This window comes from Eubalaena glacialis, chromosome 10, assembly GCF_028564815.1.
Source record: "Eubalaena glacialis isolate mEubGla1 chromosome 10, mEubGla1.1.hap2.+ XY, whole genome shotgun sequence".
In the NCBI taxonomy this organism is placed as follows: domain Eukaryota; kingdom Metazoa; phylum Chordata; class Mammalia; order Artiodactyla; family Balaenidae; genus Eubalaena; species Eubalaena glacialis.
The window spans coordinates 30,074,533-30,093,746 of NC_083725.1; positions in this window are offsets into that span (position 1 = coordinate 30,074,533).

The following is a 19,214-nucleotide window of genomic DNA, read 5'->3' on the forward strand; positions in this document are numbered from 1 at the left end:
CCTAGGAGTGTTGAAAAGCTTACTACCTTGAAACTAAAGCAGAACAACGATGAAGGCCTCATGGAGCTGCTGCACGTCTCTCGTTTTGCAAGGATAATCAGGGCCTTACTTCGAAGCTTGGACTCACGTTGACTTTCACTTTAGGTATAGCGCAGAGCAGGGTGAGCTTCCAACAAGGAACTGGAACCCCAAGGTTTCTTAGGAGAAAACTCATTTTCTTCCCAGAACCATGCCGGCAGTGAGGAAAACCCCGGCAACAACAATGCTTTTCAGGTAGCTTCGAGGCCGCATGAACGGAGCTTTCATAATGGGAAAAGAAGCCTTATGCCATCAGTCTCCAATTTCTAGGTTGACACGCAGCATACACGCAGGACCAGAGCTTACTGTCTCTACGCAGTGTTCTGGTACCGAAACGGTTGCTTAAGCAAAGTCCCTAGGAATGTTGGAAAGCTTACTACCGTGAAACTAAAGCAGAACAGCGATGAAGGCCTCATGGAGCTGCTGCACGCCTCCCGTTTTGCCCGGATAATCAGGGCCTTACTTCGAGGCTAGTGCTCACATTGACTTTCACGTTTGGTATAGAGCGGAGCCGGGTGAGCTTCCAACTAGGAACTGGAAGCACAAGGTTTCTTTCGAGAAAACTCATTTTCTTCTATGAACCATGCCGGCTGTAAGTAAAAGCACGGTAACAACAGTGCTTTTCAGGTAGCTTCGGGGCCGCATCAACGGAGCTTTCATAATGGGAAAACTAGCCTTGTGCCGTCAGTCTCTAATTTCTAGGTTGACACGCAGCATACACGCAGGAGCAGAGCTTCCTGGTTCTACGCAGTGTTCTGGTACTGAAACGGGTGCTGAAGCAAGTCCCCTAGGAGTGTTGAAAAGCTTACTACCTTGAAACTAAAGCAGAACAACGATGAAGGCCTCATGGAGCTGCTGCACGCCTCTCGTTTTGCAAGGATAATCAGGGCCTTACTTCGAAGCTTGGGCTCACGTTGACTTTCACTTTAGGTATAGCGCAGAGCAGGGTGAGCTTCCAACAAGGAACTGGAACCCCAAGGTTTCTTAGGAGAAAACTCATTTTCTTCCCAGAACCATGCCGGCAGTGAGGAAAACCCCGGCAACAACAATGCTTTTCAGGTAGCTTCGAGGCCGCATGAACGGAGCTTTCATAATGGGAAAAGAAGCCTTATGCCATCAGTCTCCAATTTCTAGGTTGACACGCAGCATACACGCAGGACCAGAGCTTACTGTCTCTACGCAGTGTTCTGGTACCGAAACGGTTGCTTAAGCAAAGTCCCTAGGAATGTTGGAAAGCTTACTACCGTGAAACTAAAGCAGAACAGCGATGAAGGCCTCATGGAGCTGCTGCACGCCTCCCGTTTTGCCAGGATAATCAGGGCCTTACTTCGAGGCTAGTGCTCACATTGACTTTCACGTTTGGTATAGAGCGGAGCCGGGTGAGCTTCCAACTAGGAACTGGAAGCACAAGGTTTCTTTCGAGAAAACTCATTTGCTTCTATGAACCATGCCGGCTGTAAGTGAAAGCACGGTAACAACAGTGCTTTTCAGGTAGCTTCGGGGCCGCATCAACGGAGCTTTCATAATGGGAAAACTAGCCTTGTGCCGTCAGTCTCTAATTTCTAGGTTGACACGCAGCATACACGCAGGAGCAGAGCTTCCTGGTTCTACGCAGTGTTCTGGTACTGAAACGGGTGCTGAAGCAAGGCCCCTAGGAGTGTTGAAAAGCTTACTACCTTGAAACTAAAGCAGAACAACGATGAAGGCCTCATGGAGCTGCTGCACGCCTCTCGTTTTGCAAGGATAATCAGGGCCTTACTTCGAAGCTTGGGCTCACGTTGACTTTCACTTTAGGTATAGCGCAGAGCAGGGTGAGCTTCCAACAAGGAACTGGAACCCCAAGGTTTCTTAGGAGAAAACTCATTTTCTTCCCAGAACCATGCCGGCAGTGAGGAAAACCCCGGCAACAACAATGCTTTTCAGGTAGCTTCGAGGCCGCATGAACGGAGCTTCCATAATGGGAAAAGAAGCCTTATGCCATCAGTCTGCAATTTCTAGGTTGACACGCAGCATACACGCAGGACCAGAGCTTACTGTCTCTACGCAGTGTTCTGGTACCGAAACGGTTGCTTAAGCAAAGTCCCTAGGAATGTTGGAAAGCTTACTACCGTGAAACTAAAGCAGAACAGCGATGAAGGCCTCATGGAGCTGCTGCACGCCTCCCGTTTTGCCAGGATAATCAGGGCCTTACTTCGAGGCTAGTGCTCACATTGACTTTCAAGTTTGGTATAGAGCGGAGCCGGGTGAGCTTCCAACTAGGAACTGGAAGCACAAGGTTTCTTTCCAGAAAACTCATTTGCTTCTATGAACCATGCCGGCTGTAAGTAAAAGCACGGTAACAACAGTGCTTTTCAGGTAGCTTCGGGGCCGCATCAACGGAGCTTTCATAATGGGAAAACTAGCCTTGTGCCGTCAGTCTCTAATTTCTAGGTTGACACGCAGCATACACGCAGGAGCAGAGCTTCCTGGTTCTACGCAGTGTTCTGGTACTGAAACGGGTGCTGAAGCAAGGCCCCTAGGAGTGTTGAAAAGCTTACTACCTTGAAACTAAAGCAGAACAACGATGAAGGCCTCATGGAGCTGCTGCACGCCTCTCGTTTTGCAAGGATAATCAGGGCCTTACTTCGAAGCTTGGGCTCACGTTGACTTTCACTTTAGGTATAGCGCAGAGCAGGGTGAGCTTCCAACAAGGAACTGGAACCCCAAGGTTTCTTAGGAGAAAACTCATTTTCTTCTCAGAACCATGCCGGCAGTGAGGAAAACCCCGGCAACAACAATGCTTTTCAGGTAGCTTCGAGGCCGCATGAACGGAGCTTTCATAATGGCAAAAGAAGCCTTATGCCATCAGTCTCCAATTTCTAGGTTGACACGCAGCATACACGCAGGACCAGAGCTTACTGTCTCTACGCAGTGTTCTGGTACCGAAACGGTTGCTTAAGCAAAGTCCCTAGGAATGTTGGAAAGCTTACTACCGTGAAACTAAAGCAGAACAGCGATGAAGGCCTCATGGAGCTGCTGCACGCCTCCCGTTTTGCCCGGATAATCAGGGCCTTACTTCGAGGCTAGTGCTCACATTGACTTTCACGTTTGGTATAGAGCGGAGCCGGGTGAGCTTCCAACTAGGAACTGGAAGCACAAGGTTTCTTTCGAGAAAACTCATTTGCTTCTATGAACCATGCCGGCTGTAAGTAAAAGCACGGTAACAACAGTGCTTTTCAGGTAGCTTCGGGGCCGCATCAACGGAGCTTTCATAATGGGAAAACTAGCCTTGTGCCGTCAGTCTCTAATTTCTAGGTTGACACGCAGCATACACGCAGGAGCAGAGCTTCCTGGTTCTACGCAGTGTTCTGGTACTGAAACGGGTGCTGAAGCAAGGCCCCTAGGAGTGTTGAAAAGCTTACTACCTTGAAACTAAAGCAGAACAACGATGAAGGCCTCATGGAGCTGCTGCACGCCTCTCGTTTTGCAAGGATAATCAGGGCCTTACTTCGAAGCTTGGGCTCACGTTGACTTTCACTTTAGGTATAGCGCAGAGCAGGGTGAGCTTCCAACAAGGAACTGGAACCCCAAGGTTTCTTAGGAGAAAACTCATTTTCTTCCCAGAACCATGCCGGCAGTGAGGAAAACCCCGGCAACAACAATGCTTTTCAGGTAGCTTCGAGGCCGCATGAACGGAGCTTTCATAATGGCAAAAGAAGCCTTATGCCATCAGTCTGCAATTTCTAGGTTGACACGCAGCATACACGCAGGACCAGAGCTTACTGTCTCTACGCAGTGTTCTGGTACCGAAACGGTTGCTTAAGCAAAGTCCCTAGGAATGTTGGAAAGCTTACTACCGTGAAACTAAAGCAGAACAGCGATGAAGGCCTCATGGAGCTGCTGCACGCCTCCCGTTTTGCCAGGATAATCAGGGCCTTACTTCGAGGCTAGTGCTCACATTGACTTTCACGTTTGGTATAGAGCGGAGCCGGGTGAGCTTCCAACTAGGAACTGGAAGCACAAGGTTTCTTTCGAGAAAACTCATTTGCTTCTATGAACCATGCCGGCTGTAAGTAAAAGCACGGTAACAACAGTGCTTTTCAGGTAGCTTCGGGGCCGCATCAACGGAGCTTTCATAATGGGAAAACTAGCCTTGTGCCGTCAGTCTCTAATTTCTAGGTTGACACGCAGCATACACGCAGGAGCAGAGCTTCCTGGTTCTACGCAGTGTTCTGGTACTGAAACGGGTGCTGAAGCAAGGCCCCTAGGAGTGTTGAAAAGCTTACTACCTTGAAACTAAAGCAGAACAACGATGAAGGCCTCATGGAGCTGCTGCACGCCTCTCGTTTTGCAAGGATAATCAGGGCCTTACTTCGAAGCTTGGGCTCACGTTGACTTTCACTTTAGGTATAGCGCAGAGCAGGGTGAGCTTCCAACAAGGAACTGGAACCCCAAGGTTTCTTAGGAGAAAACTCATTTTCTTCCCAGAACCATGCCGGCAGTGAGGAAAACCCCGGCAACAACAATGCTTTTCAGGTAGCTTCGAGGCCGCATGAACGGAGCTTTCATAATGGGAAAAGAAGCCTTATGCCATCAGTCTCCAATTTCTAGGTTGACACGCAGCATACACGCAGGACCAGAGCTTACTGTCTCTACGCAGTGTTCTGGTACCGAAACGGTTGCTTAAGCAAAGTCCCTAGGAATGTTGGAAAGCTTACTACCGTGAAACTAAAGCAGAACAGCGATGAAGGCCTCATGGAGCTGCTGCACGCCTCCCGTTTTGCCCGGATAATCAGGGCCTTACTTCGAGGCTAGTGCTCACATTGACTTTCAAGTTTGGTATAGAGCGGAGCCGGGTGAGCTTCCAACTAGGAACTGGAAGCACAAGGTTTCTTTCGAGAAAACTCATTTTCTTCTATGAACCATGCCGGCTGTAAGTAAAAGCACGGTAACAACAGTGCTTTTCAGGTAGCTTCGGGGCCGCATCAACGGAGCTTTCATAATGGGAAAACTAGCCTTGTGCCGTCAGTCTCTAATTTCTAGGTTGACACGCAGCATACACGCAGGAGCAGAGCTTCCTGGTTCTACGCAGTGTTCTGGTACTGAAACGGGTGCTGAAGCAAGGCCCCTAGGAGTGTTGAAAAGCTTACTACCTTGAAACTAAAGCAGAACAACGATGAAGGCCTCATGGAGCTGCTGCACGCCTCTCGTTTTGCAAGGATAATCAGGGCCTTACTTCGAAGCTTGGGCTCACGTTGACTTTCACTTTAGGTATAGCGCAGAGCAGGGTGAGCTTCCAACAAGGAACTGGAACCCCAAGGTTTCTTAGGAGAAAACTCATTTTCTTCCCAGAACCATGCCGGCAGTGAGGAAAACCCCGGCAACAACAATGCTTTTCAGGTAGCTTCGAGGCCGCATGAACGGAGCTTTCATAATGGGAAAAGAAGCCTTATGCCATCAGTCTCCAATTTCTAGGTTGACACGCAGCATACACGCAGGACCAGAGCTTACTGTCTCTACGCAGTGTTCTGGTACCGAAACGGTTGCTTAAGCAAAGTCCCTAGGAATGTTGGAAAGCTTACTACCGTGAAACTAAAGCAGAACAGCGATGAAGGCCTCATGGAGCTGCTGCACGCCTCCCGTTTTGCCCGGATAATCAGGGCCTTACTTCGAGGCTAGTGCTCACATTGACTTTCACGTTTGGTATAGAGCGGAGCCGGGTGAGCTTCCAACTAGGAACTGGAAGCACAAGGTTTCTTTCGAGAAAACTCATTTTCTTCTATGAACCATGCCGGCTGTAAGTAAAAGCACGGTAACAACAGTGCTTTTCAGGTAGCTTCGGGGCCGCATCAACGGAGCTTTCATAATGGGAAAACTAGCCTTGTGCCGTCAGTCTCTAATTTCTAGGTTGACACGCAGCATACACGCAGGAGCAGAGCTTCCTGGTTCTACGCAGTGTTCTGGTACTGAAACGGGTGCTGAAGCAAGTCCCCTAGGAGTGTTGAAAAGCTTACTACCTTGAAACTAAAGCAGAACAACGATGAAGGCCTCATGGAGCTGCTGCACGCCTCTCGTTTTGCAAGGATAATCAGGGCCTTACTTCGAAGCTTGGGCTCACGTTGACTTTCACTTTAGGTATAGCGCAGAGCAGGGTGAGCTTCCAACAAGGAACTGGAACCCCAAGGTTTCTTAGGAGAAAACTCATTTTCTTCCCAGAACCATGCCGGCAGTGAGGAAAACCCCGGCAACAACAATGCTTTTCAGGTAGCTTCGAGGCCGCATGAACGGAGCTTTCATAATGGGAAAAGAAGCCTTATGCCATCAGTCTCCAATTTCTAGGTTGACACGCAGCATACACGCAGGACCAGAGCTTACTGTCTCTACGCAGTGTTCTGGTACCGAAACGGTTGCTTAAGCAAAGTCCCTAGGAATGTTGGAAAGCTTACTACCGTGAAACTAAAGCAGAACAGCGATGAAGGCCTCATGGAGCTGCTGCACGCCTCCCGTTTTGCCAGGATAATCAGGGCCTTACTTCGAGGCTAGTGCTCACATTGACTTTCACGTTTGGTATAGAGCGGAGCCGGGTGAGCTTCCAACTAGGAACTGGAAGCACAAGGTTTCTTTCGAGAAAACTCATTTGCTTCTATGAACCATGCCGGCTGTAAGTGAAAGCACGGTAACAACAGTGCTTTTCAGGTAGCTTCGGGGCCGCATCAACGGAGCTTTCATAATGGGAAAACTAGCCTTGTGCCGTCAGTCTCTAATTTCTAGGTTGACACGCAGCATACACGCAGGAGCAGAGCTTCCTGGTTCTACGCAGTGTTCTGGTACTGAAACGGGTGCTGAAGCAAGGCCCCTAGGAGTGTTGAAAAGCTTACTACCTTGAAACTAAAGCAGAACAACGATGAAGGCCTCATGGAGCTGCTGCACGCCTCTCGTTTTGCAAGGATAATCAGGGCCTTACTTCGAAGCTTGGGCTCACGTTGACTTTCACTTTAGGTATAGCGCAGAGCAGGGTGAGCTTCCAACAAGGAACTGGAACCCCAAGGTTTCTTAGGAGAAAACTCATTTTCTTCCCAGAACCATGCCGGCAGTGAGGAAAACCCCGGCAACAACAATGCTTTTCAGGTAGCTTCGAGGCCGCATGAACGGAGCTTCCATAATGGGAAAAGAAGCCTTATGCCATCAGTCTGCAATTTCTAGGTTGACACGCAGCATACACGCAGGACCAGAGCTTACTGTCTCTACGCAGTGTTCTGGTACCGAAACGGTTGCTTAAGCAAAGTCCCTAGGAATGTTGGAAAGCTTACTACCGTGAAACTAAAGCAGAACAGCGATGAAGGCCTCATGGAGCTGCTGCACGCCTCCCGTTTTGCCAGGATAATCAGGGCCTTACTTCGAGGCTAGTGCTCACATTGACTTTCAAGTTTGGTATAGAGCGGAGCCGGGTGAGCTTCCAACTAGGAACTGGAAGCACAAGGTTTCTTTCGAGAAAACTCATTTGCTTCTATGAACCATGCCGGCTGTAAGTAAAAGCACGGTAACAACAGTGCTTTTCAGGTAGCTTCGGGGCCGCATCAACGGAGCTTTCATAATGGGAAAACTAGCCTTGTGCCGTCAGTCTCTAATTTCTAGGTTGACACGCAGCATACACGCAGGAGCAGAGCTTCCTGGTTCTACGCAGTGTTCTGGTACTGAAACGGGTGCTGAAGCAAGGCCCCTAGGAGTGTTGAAAAGCTTACTACCTTGAAACTAAAGCAGAACAACGATGAAGGCCTCATGGAGCTGCTGCACGCCTCTCGTTTTGCAAGGATAATCAGGGCCTTACTTCGAAGCTTGGGCTCACGTTGACTTTCACTTTAGGTATAGCGCAGAGCAGGGTGAGCTTCCAACAAGGAACTGGAACCCCAAGGTTTCTTAGGAGAAAACTCATTTTCTTCTCAGAACCATGCCGGCAGTGAGGAAAACCCCGGCAACAACAATGCTTTTCAGGTAGCTTCGAGGCCGCATGAACGGAGCTTTCATAATGGCAAAAGAAGCCTTATGCCATCAGTCTCCAATTTCTAGGTTGACACGCAGCATACACGCAGGACCAGAGCTTACTGTCTCTACGCAGTGTTCTGGTACCGAAACGGTTGCTTAAGCAAAGTCCCTAGGAATGTTGGAAAGCTTACTACCGTGAAACTAAAGCAGAACAGCGATGAAGGCCTCATGGAGCTGCTGCACGCCTCCCGTTTTGCCCGGATAATCAGGGCCTTACTTCGAGGCTAGTGCTCACATTGACTTTCACGTTTGGTATAGAGCGGAGCCGGGTGAGCTTCCAACTAGGAACTGGAAGCACAAGGTTTCTTTCGAGAAAACTCATTTGCTTCTATGAACCATGCCGGCTGTAAGTAAAAGCACGGTAACAACAGTGCTTTTCAGGTAGCTTCGGGGCCGCATCAACGGAGCTTTCATAATGGGAAAACTAGCCTTGTGCCGTCAGTCTCTAATTTCTAGGTTGACACGCAGCATACACGCAGGAGCAGAGCTTCCTGGTTCTACGCAGTGTTCTGGTACTGAAACGGGTGCTGAAGCAAGGCCCCTAGGAGTGTTGAAAAGCTTACTACCTTGAAACTAAAGCAGAACAACGATGAAGGCCTCATGGAGCTGCTGCACGCCTCTCGTTTTGCAAGGATAATCAGGGCCTTACTTCGAAGCTTGGGCTCACGTTGACTTTCACTTTAGGTATAGCGCAGAGCAGGGTGAGCTTCCAACAAGGAACTGGAACCCCAAGGTTTCTTAGGAGAAAACTCATTTTCTTCCCAGAACCATGCCGGCAGTGAGGAAAACCCCGGCAACAACAATGCTTTTCAGGTAGCTTCGAGGCCGCATGAACGGAGCTTTCATAATGGCAAAAGAAGCCTTATGCCATCAGTCTGCAATTTCTAGGTTGACACGCAGCATACACGCAGGACCAGAGCTTACTGTCTCTACGCAGTGTTCTGGTACCGAAACGGTTGCTTAAGCAAAGTCCCTAGGAATGTTGGAAAGCTTACTACCGTGAAACTAAAGCAGAACAGCGATGAAGGCCTCATGGAGCTGCTGCACGCCTCCCGTTTTGCCAGGATAATCAGGGCCTTACTTCGAGGCTAGTGCTCACATTGACTTTCACGTTTGGTATAGAGCGGAGCCGGGTGAGCTTCCAACTAGGAACTGGAAGCACAAGGTTTCTTTCGAGAAAACTCATTTGCTTCTATGAACCATGCCGGCTGTAAGTAAAAGCACGGTAACAACAGTGCTTTTCAGGTAGCTTCGGGGCCGCATCAACGGAGCTTTCATAATGGGAAAACTAGCCTTGTGCCGTCAGTCTCTAATTTCTAGGTTGACACGCAGCATACACGCAGGAGCAGAGCTTCCTGGTTCTACGCAGTGTTCTGGTACTGAAACGGGTGCTGAAGCAAGGCCCCTAGGAGTGTTGAAAAGCTTACTACCTTGAAACTAAAGCAGAACAACGATGAAGGCCTCATGGAGCTGCTGCACGCCTCTCGTTTTGCAAGGATAATCAGGGCCTTACTTCGAAGCTTGGGCTCACGTTGACTTTCACTTTAGGTATAGCGCAGAGCAGGGTGAGCTTCCAACAAGGAACTGGAACCCCAAGGTTTCTTAGGAGAAAACTCATTTTCTTCCCAGAACCATGCCGGCAGTGAGGAAAACCCCGGCAACAACAATGCTTTTCAGGTAGCTTCGAGGCCGCATGAACGGAGCTTTCATAATGGGAAAAGAAGCCTTATGCCATCAGTCTCCAATTTCTAGGTTGACACGCAGCATACACGCAGGACCAGAGCTTACTGTCTCTACGCAGTGTTCTGGTACCGAAACGGTTGCTTAAGCAAAGTCCCTAGGAATGTTGGAAAGCTTACTACCGTGAAACTAAAGCAGAACAGCGATGAAGGCCTCATGGAGCTGCTGCACGCCTCCCGTTTTGCCCGGATAATCAGGGCCTTACTTCGAGGCTAGTGCTCACATTGACTTTCAAGTTTGGTATAGAGCGGAGCCGGGTGAGCTTCCAACTAGGAACTGGAAGCACAAGGTTTCTTTCGAGAAAACTCATTTTCTTCTATGAACCATGCCGGCTGTAAGTAAAAGCACGGTAACAACAGTGCTTTTCAGGTAGCTTCGGGGCCGCATCAACGGAGCTTTCATAATGGGAAAACTAGCCTTGTGCCGTCAGTCTCTAATTTCTAGGTTGACACGCAGCATACACGCAGGAGCAGAGCTTCCTGGTTCTACGCAGTGTTCTGGTACTGAAACGGGTGCTGAAGCAAGGCCCCTAGGAGTGTTGAAAAGCTTACTACCTTGAAACTAAAGCAGAACAACGATGAAGGCCTCATGGAGCTGCTGCACGCCTCTCGTTTTGCAAGGATAATCAGGGCCTTACTTCGAAGCTTGGGCTCACGTTGACTTTCACTTTAGGTATAGCGCAGAGCAGGGTGAGCTTCCAACAAGGAACTGGAACCCCAAGGTTTCTTAGGAGAAAACTCATTTTCTTCCCAGAACCATGCCGGCAGTGAGGAAAACCCCGGCAACAACAATGCTTTTCAGGTAGCTTCGAGGCCGCATGAACGGAGCTTTCATAATGGGAAAAGAAGCCTTATGCCATCAGTCTGCAATTTCTAGGTTGACACGCAGCATACACGCAGGACCAGAGCTTACTGTCTCTACGCAGTGTTCTGGTACCGAAACGGTTGCTTAAGCAAAGTCCCTAGGAATGTTGGAAAGCTTACTACCGTGAAACTAAAGCAGAACAGCGATGAAGGCCTCATGGAGCTGCTGCACGCCTCCCGTTTTGCCCGGATAATCAGGGCCTTACTTCGAGGCTAGTGCTCACATTGACTTTCACGTTTGGTATAGAGCGGAGCCGGGTGAGCTTCCAACTAGGAACTGGAAGCACAAGGTTTCTTTCGAGAAAACTCATTTGCTTCTATGAACCATGCCGGCTGTAAGTAAAAGCACGGTAACAACAGTGCTTTTCAGGTAGCTTCGGGGCCGCATCAACGGAGCTTTCATAATGGGAAAACTAGCCTTGTGCCGTCAGTCTCTAATTTCTAGGTTGACACGCAGCATACACGCAGGAGCAGAGCTTCCTGGTTCTACGCAGTGTTCTGGTACTGAAACGGGTGCTGAAGCAAGGCCCCTAGGAGTGTTGAAAAGCTTACTACCTTGAAACTAAAGCAGAACAACGATGAAGGCCTCATGGAGCTGCTGCACGCCTCTCGTTTTGCAAGGATAATCAGGGCCTTACTTCGAAGCTTGGGCTCACGTTGACTTTCACTTTAGGTATAGCGCAGAGCAGGGTGAGCTTCCAACAAGGAACTGGAACCCCAAGGTTTCTTAGGAGAAAACTCATTTTCTTCCCAGAACCATGCCGGCAGTGAGGAAAACCCCGGCAACAACAATGCTTTTCAGGTAGCTTCGAGGCCGCATGAACGGAGCTTTCATAATGGCAAAAGAAGCCTTATGCCATCAGTCTCCAATTTCTAGGTTGACACGCAGCATACACGCAGGACCAGAGCTTACTGTCTCTACGCAGTGTTCTGGTACCGAAACGGTTGCTTAAGCAAAGTCCCTAGGAATGTTGGAAAGCTTACTACCGTGAAACTAAAGCAGAACAGCGATGAAGGCCTCATGGAGCTGCTGCACGCCTCCCGTTTTGCCCGGATAATCAGGGCCTTACTTCGAGGCTAGTGCTCACATTGACTTTCACGTTTGGTATAGAGCGGAGCCGGGTGAGCTTCCAACTAGGAAGTGGAAGCACAAGGTTTCTTTCGAGAAAACTCATTTGCTTCTATGAACCATGCCGGCTGTAAGTAAAAGCACGGTAACAACAGTGCTTTTCAGGTAGCTTCGGGGCCGCATCAACGGAGCTTTCATAATGGGAAAACTAGCCTTGTGCCGTCAGTCTCTAATTTCTAGGTTGACACGCAGCATACACGCAGGAGCAGAGCTTCCTGGTTCTACGCAGTGTTCTGGTACTGAAACGGGTGCTGAAGCAAGGCCCCTAGGAGTGTTGAAAAGCTTACTACCTTGAAACTAAAGCAGAACAACGATGAAGGCCTCATGGAGCTGCTGCACGCCTCTCGTTTTGCAAGGATAATCAGGGCCTTACTTCGAAGCTTGGGCTCACGTTGACTTTCACTTTAGGTATAGCGCAGAGCAGGGTGAGCTTCCAACAAGGAACTGGAACCCCAAGGTTTCTTAGGAGAAAACTCATTTTCTTCCCAGAACCATGCCGGCAGTGAGGAAAACCCCGGCAACAACAATGCTTTTCAGGTAGCTTCGAGGCCGCATGAACGGAGCTTTCATAATGGGAAAAGAAGCCTTATGCCATCAGTCTGCAATTTCTAGGTTGACACGCAGCATACACGCAGGACCAGAGCTTACTGTCTCTACGCAGTGTTCTGGTACCGAAACGGTTGCTTAAGCAAAGTCCCTAGGAATGTTGGAAAGCTTACTACCGTGAAACTAAAGCAGAACAGCGATGAAGGCCTCATGGAGCTGCTGCACGCCTCCCGTTTTGCCCGGATAATCAGGGCCTTACTTCGAGGCTAGTGCTCACATTGACTTTCAAGTTTGGTATAGAGCGGAGCCGGGTGAGCTTCCAACTAGGAACTGGAAGCACAAGGTTTCTTTCGAGAAAACTCATTTGCTTCTATGAACCATGCCGGCTGTAAGTAAAAGCACGGTAACAACAGTGCTTTTCAGGTAGCTTCGGGGCCGCATCAACGGAGCTTTCATAATGGGAAAACTAGCCTTGTGCCGTCAGTCTCTAATTTCTAGGTTGACACGCAGCATACACGCAGGAGCAGAGCTTCCTGGTTCTACGCAGTGTTCTGGTACTGAAACGGGTGCTGAAGCAAGGCCCCTAGGAGTGTTGAAAAGCTTACTACCTTGAAACTAAAGCAGAACAACGATGAAGGCCTCATGGAGCTGCTGCACGCCTCTCGTTTTGCAAGGATAATCAGGGCCTTACTTCGAAGCTTGGGCTCACGTTGACTTTCACTTTAGGTATAGCGCAGAGCAGGGTGAGCTTCCAACAAGGAACTGGAACCCCAAGGTTTCTTAGGAGAAAACTCATTTTCTTCCCAGAACCATGCCGGCAGTGAGGAAAACCCCGGCAACAACAATGCTTTTCAGGTAGCTTCGAGGCCGCATGAACGGAGCTTTCATAATGGCAAAAGAAGCCTTATGCCATCAGTCTCCAATTTCTAGGTTGACACGCAGCATACACGCAGGACCAGAGCTTACTGTCTCTACGCAGTGTTCTGGTACCGAAACGGTTGCTTAAGCAAAGTCCCTAGGAATGTTGGAAAGCTTACTACCGTGAAACTAAAGCAGAACAGCGATGAAGGCCTCATGGAGCTGCTGCACGCCTCCCGTTTTGCCCGGATAATCAGGGCCTTACTTCGAGGCTAGTGCTCACATTGACTTTCAAGTTTGGTATAGAGCGGAGCCGGGTGAGCTTCCAACTAGGAACTGGAAGCACAAGGTTTCTTTCGAGAAAACTCATTTGCTTCTATGAACCATGCCGGCTGTAAGTAAAAGCACGGTAACAACAGTGCTTTTCAGGTAGCTTCGGGGCCGCATCAACGGAGCTTTCATAATGGGAAAACTAGCCTTGTGCCGTCAGTCTCTAATTTCTAGGTTGACACGCAGCATACACGCAGGAGCAGAGCTTCCTGGTTCTACGCAGTGTTCTGGTACTGAAACGGGTGCTGAAGCAAGGCCCCTAGGAGTGTTGAAAAGCTTACTACCTTGAAACTAAAGCAGAACAACGATGAAGGCCTCATGGAGCTGCTGCACGCCTCTCGTTTTGCAAGGATAATCAGGGCCTTACTTCGAAGCTTGGGCTCACGTTGACTTTCACTTTAGGTATAGCGCAGAGCAGGGTGAGCTTCCAACAAGGAACTGGAACCCCAAGGTTTCTTAGGAGAAAACTCATTTTCTTCCCAGAACCATGCCGGCAGTGAGGAAAACCCCGGCAACAACAATGCTTTTCAGGTAGCTTCGAGGCCGCATGAACGGAGCTTTCATAATGGCAAAAGAAGCCTTATGCCATCAGTCTCCAATTTCTAGGTTGACACGCAGCATACACGCAGGACCAGAGCTTACTGTCTCTACGCAGTGTTCTGGTACCGAAACGGTTGCTTAAGCAAAGTCCCTAGGAATGTTGGAAAGCTTACTACCGTGAAACTAAAGCAGAACAGCGATGAAGGCCTCATGGAGCTGCTGCACGCCTCCCGTTTTGCCCGGATAATCAGGGCCTTACTTCGAGGCTAGTGCTCACATTGACTTTCACGTTTGGTATAGAGCGGAGCCGGGTGAGCTTCCAACTAGGAACTGGAAGCACAAGGTTTCTTTCGAGAAAACTCATTTGCTTCTATGAACCATGCCGGCTGTAAGTAAAAGCACGGTAACAACAGTGCTTTTCAGGTAGCTTCGGGGCCGCATCAACGGAGCTTTCATAATGGGAAAACTAGCCTTGTGCCGTCAGTCTCTAATTTCTAGGTTGACACGCAGCATACACGCAGGAGCAGAGCTTCCTGGTTCTACGCAGTGTTCTGGTACTGAAACGGGTGCTGAAGCAAGGCCCCTAGGAGTGTTGAAAAGCTTACTACCTTGAAACTAAAGCAGAACAACGATGAAGGCCTCATGGAGCTGCTGCACGCCTCTCGTTTTGCAAGGATAATCAGGGCCTTACTTCGAAGCTTGGGCTCACGTTGACTTTCACTTTAGGTATAGCGCAGAGCAGGGTGAGCTTCCAACAAGGAACTGGAACCCCAAGGTTTCTTAGGAGAAAACTCATTTTCTTCTCAGAACCATGCCGGCAGTGAGGAAAACCCCGGCAACAACAATGCTTTTCAGGTAGCTTCGAGGCCGCATGAACGGAGCTTTCATAATGGCAAAAGAAGCCTTATGCCATCAGTCTCCAATTTCTAGGTTGACACGCAGCATACACGCAGGACCAGAGCTTACTGTCTCTACGCAGTGTTCTGGTACCGAAACGGTTGCTTAAGCAAAGTCCCTAGGAATGTTGGAAAGCTTACTACCGTGAAACTAAAGCAGAACAGCGATGAAGGCCTCATGGAGCTGCTGCACGCCTCCCGTTTTGCCCGGATAATCAGGGCCTTACTTCGAGGCTAGTGCTCACATTGACTTTCACGTTTGGTATAGAGCGGAGCCGGGTGAGCTTCCAACTAGGAAGTGGAAGCACAAGGTTTCTTTCGAGAAAACTCATTTGCTTCTATGAACCATGCCGGCTGTAAGTAAAAGCACGGTAACAACAGTGCTTTTCAGGTAGCTTCGGGGCCGCATCAACGGAGCTTTCATAATGGGAAAACTAGCCTTGTGCCGTCAGTCTCTAATTTCTAGGTTGACACGCAGCATACACGCAGGAGCAGAGCTTCCTGGTTCTACGCAGTGTTCTGGTACTGAAACGGGTGCTGAAGCAAGGCCCCTAGGAGTGTTGAAAAGCTTACTACCTTGAAACTAAAGCAGAACAACGATGAAGGCCTCATGGAGCTGCTGCACGCCTCTCGTTTTGCAAGGATAATCAGGGCCTTACTTCGAAGCTTGGGCTCACGTTGACTTTCACTTTAGGTATAGCGCAGAGCAGGGTGAGCTTCCAACAAGGAACTGGAACCCCAAGGTTTCTTAGGAGAAAACTCATTTTCTTCCCAAAACCATGCCGGCAGTGAGGAAAACCCCGGCAACAACAATGCTTTTCAGGTAGCTTCGAGGCCGCATGAACGGAGCTTTCATAATGGGAAAAGAAGCCTTATGCCATCAGTCTGCAATTTCTAGGTTGACACGCAGCATACACGCAGGACCAGAGCTTACTGTCTCTACGCAGTGTTCTGGTACCGAAACGGTTGCTTAAGCAAAGTCCCTAGGAATGTTGGAAAGCTTACTACCGTGAAACTAAAGCAGAACAGCGATGAAGGCCTCATGGAGCTGCTGCACGCCTCCCGTTTTGCCCGGATAATCAGGGCCTTACTTCGAGGCTAGTGCTCACATTGACTTTCAAGTTTGGTATAGAGCGGAGCCGGGTGAGCTTCCAACTAGGAACTGGAAGCACAAGGTTTCTTTCGAGAAAACTCATTTGCTTCTATGAACCATGCCGGCTGTAAGTAAAAGCACGGTAACAACAGTGCTTTTCAGGTAGCTTCGGGGCCGCATCAACGGAGCTTTCATAATGGGAAAACTAGCCTTGTGCCGTCAGTCTCTAATTTCTAGGTTGACACGCAGCATACACGCAGGAGCAGAGCTTCCTGGTTCTACGCAGTGTTCTGGTACTGAAACGGGTGCTGAAGCAAGGCCCCTAGGAGTGTTGAAAAGCTTACTACCTTGAAACTAAAGCAGAACAACGATGAAGGCCTCATGGAGCTGCTGCACGCCTCTCGTTTTGCAAGGATAATCAGGGCCTTACTTCGAAGCTTGGGCTCACGTTGACTTTCACTTTAGGTATAGCGCAGAGCAGGGTGAGCTTCCAACAAGGAACTGGAACCCCAAGGTTTCTTAGGAGAAAACTCATTTTCTTCCCAGAACCATGCCGGCAGTGAGGAAAACCCCGGCAACAACAATGCTTTTCAGGTAGCTTCGAGGCCGCATGAACGGAGCTTTCATAATGGCAAAAGAAGCCTTATGCCATCAGTCTCCAATTTCTAGGTTGACACGCAGCATACACGCAGGACCAGAGCTTACTGTCTCTACGCAGTGTTCTGGTACCGAAACGGTTGCTTAAGCAAAGTCCCTAGGAATGTTGGAAAGCTTACTACCGTGAAACTAAAGCAGAACAGCGATGAAGGCCTCATGGAGCTGCTGCACGCCTCCCGTTTTGCCCGGATAATCAGGGCCTTACTTCGAGGCTAGTGCTCACATTGACTTTCACGTTTGGTATAGAGCGGAGCCGGGTGAGCTTCCAACTAGGAACTGGAAGCACAAGGTTTCTTTCGAGAAAACTCATTTGCTTCTATGAACCATGCCGGCTGTAAGTAAAAGCACGGTAACAACAGTGCTTTTCAGGTAGCTTCGGGGCCGCATCAACGGAGCTTTCATAATGGGAAAACTAGCCTTGTGCCGTCAGTCTCTAATTTCTAGGTTGACACGCAGCATACACACAGGAGCAGAGCTTCCTGGTTCTACGCAGTGTTCTGGTACTGAAACGGGTGCTGAAGCAAGGCCCCTAGGAGTGTTGAAAAGCTTACTACCTTGAAACTAAAGCAGAACAACGATGAAGGCCTCATGGAGCTGCTGCACGCCTCTCGTTTTGCAAGGATAATCAGGGCCTTACTTCGAAGCTTGGGCTCACGTTGACTTTCACTTTAGGTATAGCGCAGAGCAGGGTGAGCTTCCAACAAGGAACTGGAACCCCAAGGTTTCTTAGGAGAAAACTCATTTTCTTCCCAGAACCATGCCGGCAGTGAGGAAAACCCCGGCAACAACAATGCTTTTCAGGTAGCTTCGAGGCCGCATGAACGGAGCTTTCATAATGGCAAAAGAAGCCTTATGCCATCAGTCTCCAATTTCTAGGTTGACACGCAGCATACACGCAGGACCAGAGCTTACTGTCTCTACGCAGTGTTCTGGTACCGAAACGGTTGCTTAAGCAAAGTCCCTAGGAATGTTGGAAAGCTTACTACCGTGAAACTAAAGCAGAACAGCGATGAAGGCCTCATGGAGCTGCTGCACGCCTCCCGTTTTGCCCGGATAATCAGGGCCTTACTTCGAGGCTAGTGCTCACATTGACTTTCACGTTTGGTATAGAGCGGAGCCGGGTGAGCTTCCAACTAGGAACTGGAAGCACAAGGTTTCTTTCGAGAAAACTCATTTTCTTCTATGAACCATGCCGGCTGTAAGTAAAAGCACGGTAACAACAGTGCTTTTCAGGTAGCTTCGGGGCCGCATCAACGGAGCTTTCATAATGGGAAAACTAGCCTTGTGCCGTCAGTCTCTAATTTCTAGGTTGACACGCAGCATACACGCAGGAGCAGAGCTTCCTGGTTCTACGCAGTGTTCTGGTACTGAAACGGGTGCTGAAGCAAGGCCCCTAGGAGTGTTGAAAAGCTTACTACCTTGAAACTAAAGCAGAACAACGATGAAGGCCTCATGGAGCTGCTGCACGCCTCTCGTTTTGCAAGGATAATCAGGGCCTTACTTCGAAGCTTGGGCTCACGTTGACTTTCACTTTAGGTATAGCGCAGAGCAGGGTGAGCTTCCAACAAGGAACTGGAATCCCAAGGTTTCTTAGGAGAAAACTCATTTTCTTCCCAGAACCATGCCGGCAGTGAGGAAAACCCCGGCAACAACAATGCTTTTCAGGTAGCTTTGAGGCCGCATGAACGGAGCTTTCATAATGGGAAAAGAAGCCTTATGCCATCAGTCTCCAATTTCTAGGTTGACACGCAGCATACACGCAGGACCAGAGCTTACTGTCTCTACGCAGTGTTCTGGTACCGAAACGGTTGCTTAAGCAAAGTCCCTAGGAATGTTGGAAAGCTTACTACCGTGAAACTAAAGCAGAACAGCGATGAAGGCCTCATGGAGCTGCTGCACGCCTCCCGTTTTGCCCGGATAATCAGGGCCTTACTTCGAGGCTAGTGCTCACATTGACTTTCACGTTTGGTATAGAGCGGAGCCGGGTGAGCTTCCAACTAGGAACTGGAAGCACAAGGTTTCTTTCGAGAAAACTCATTTGCTTCTATGAACCATGCCGGCTGTAAGTAAAAGCACGGTAACAACAGTGCTTTTCAGGTAGCTTCGGGGCCGCATCAACGGAGCTTTCATAATGGGAAAACTAGCCTTGTGCCGTCAGTCTCTAATTTCTAGGTTGACACGCAGCATACACGCAGGAGCAGAGCTTCCTGGTTCTACGCAGTGTTCTGGTACTGAAACGGGTGCTGAAGCAAGGCCCCTAGGAGTGTTGAAAAGCTTACTACCTTGAAACTAAAGCAGAACAACGATGAAGGCCTCATGGAGCTGCTGCACGCCTCTCGTTTTGCAAGGATAATCAGGGCCTTACTTCGAAGCTTGGGCTCACGTTGACTTTCACTTTAGGTATAGCGCAGAGCAGGGTGAGCTTCCAACAAGGAACTGGAACCCCAAGGTTTCTTAGGAGA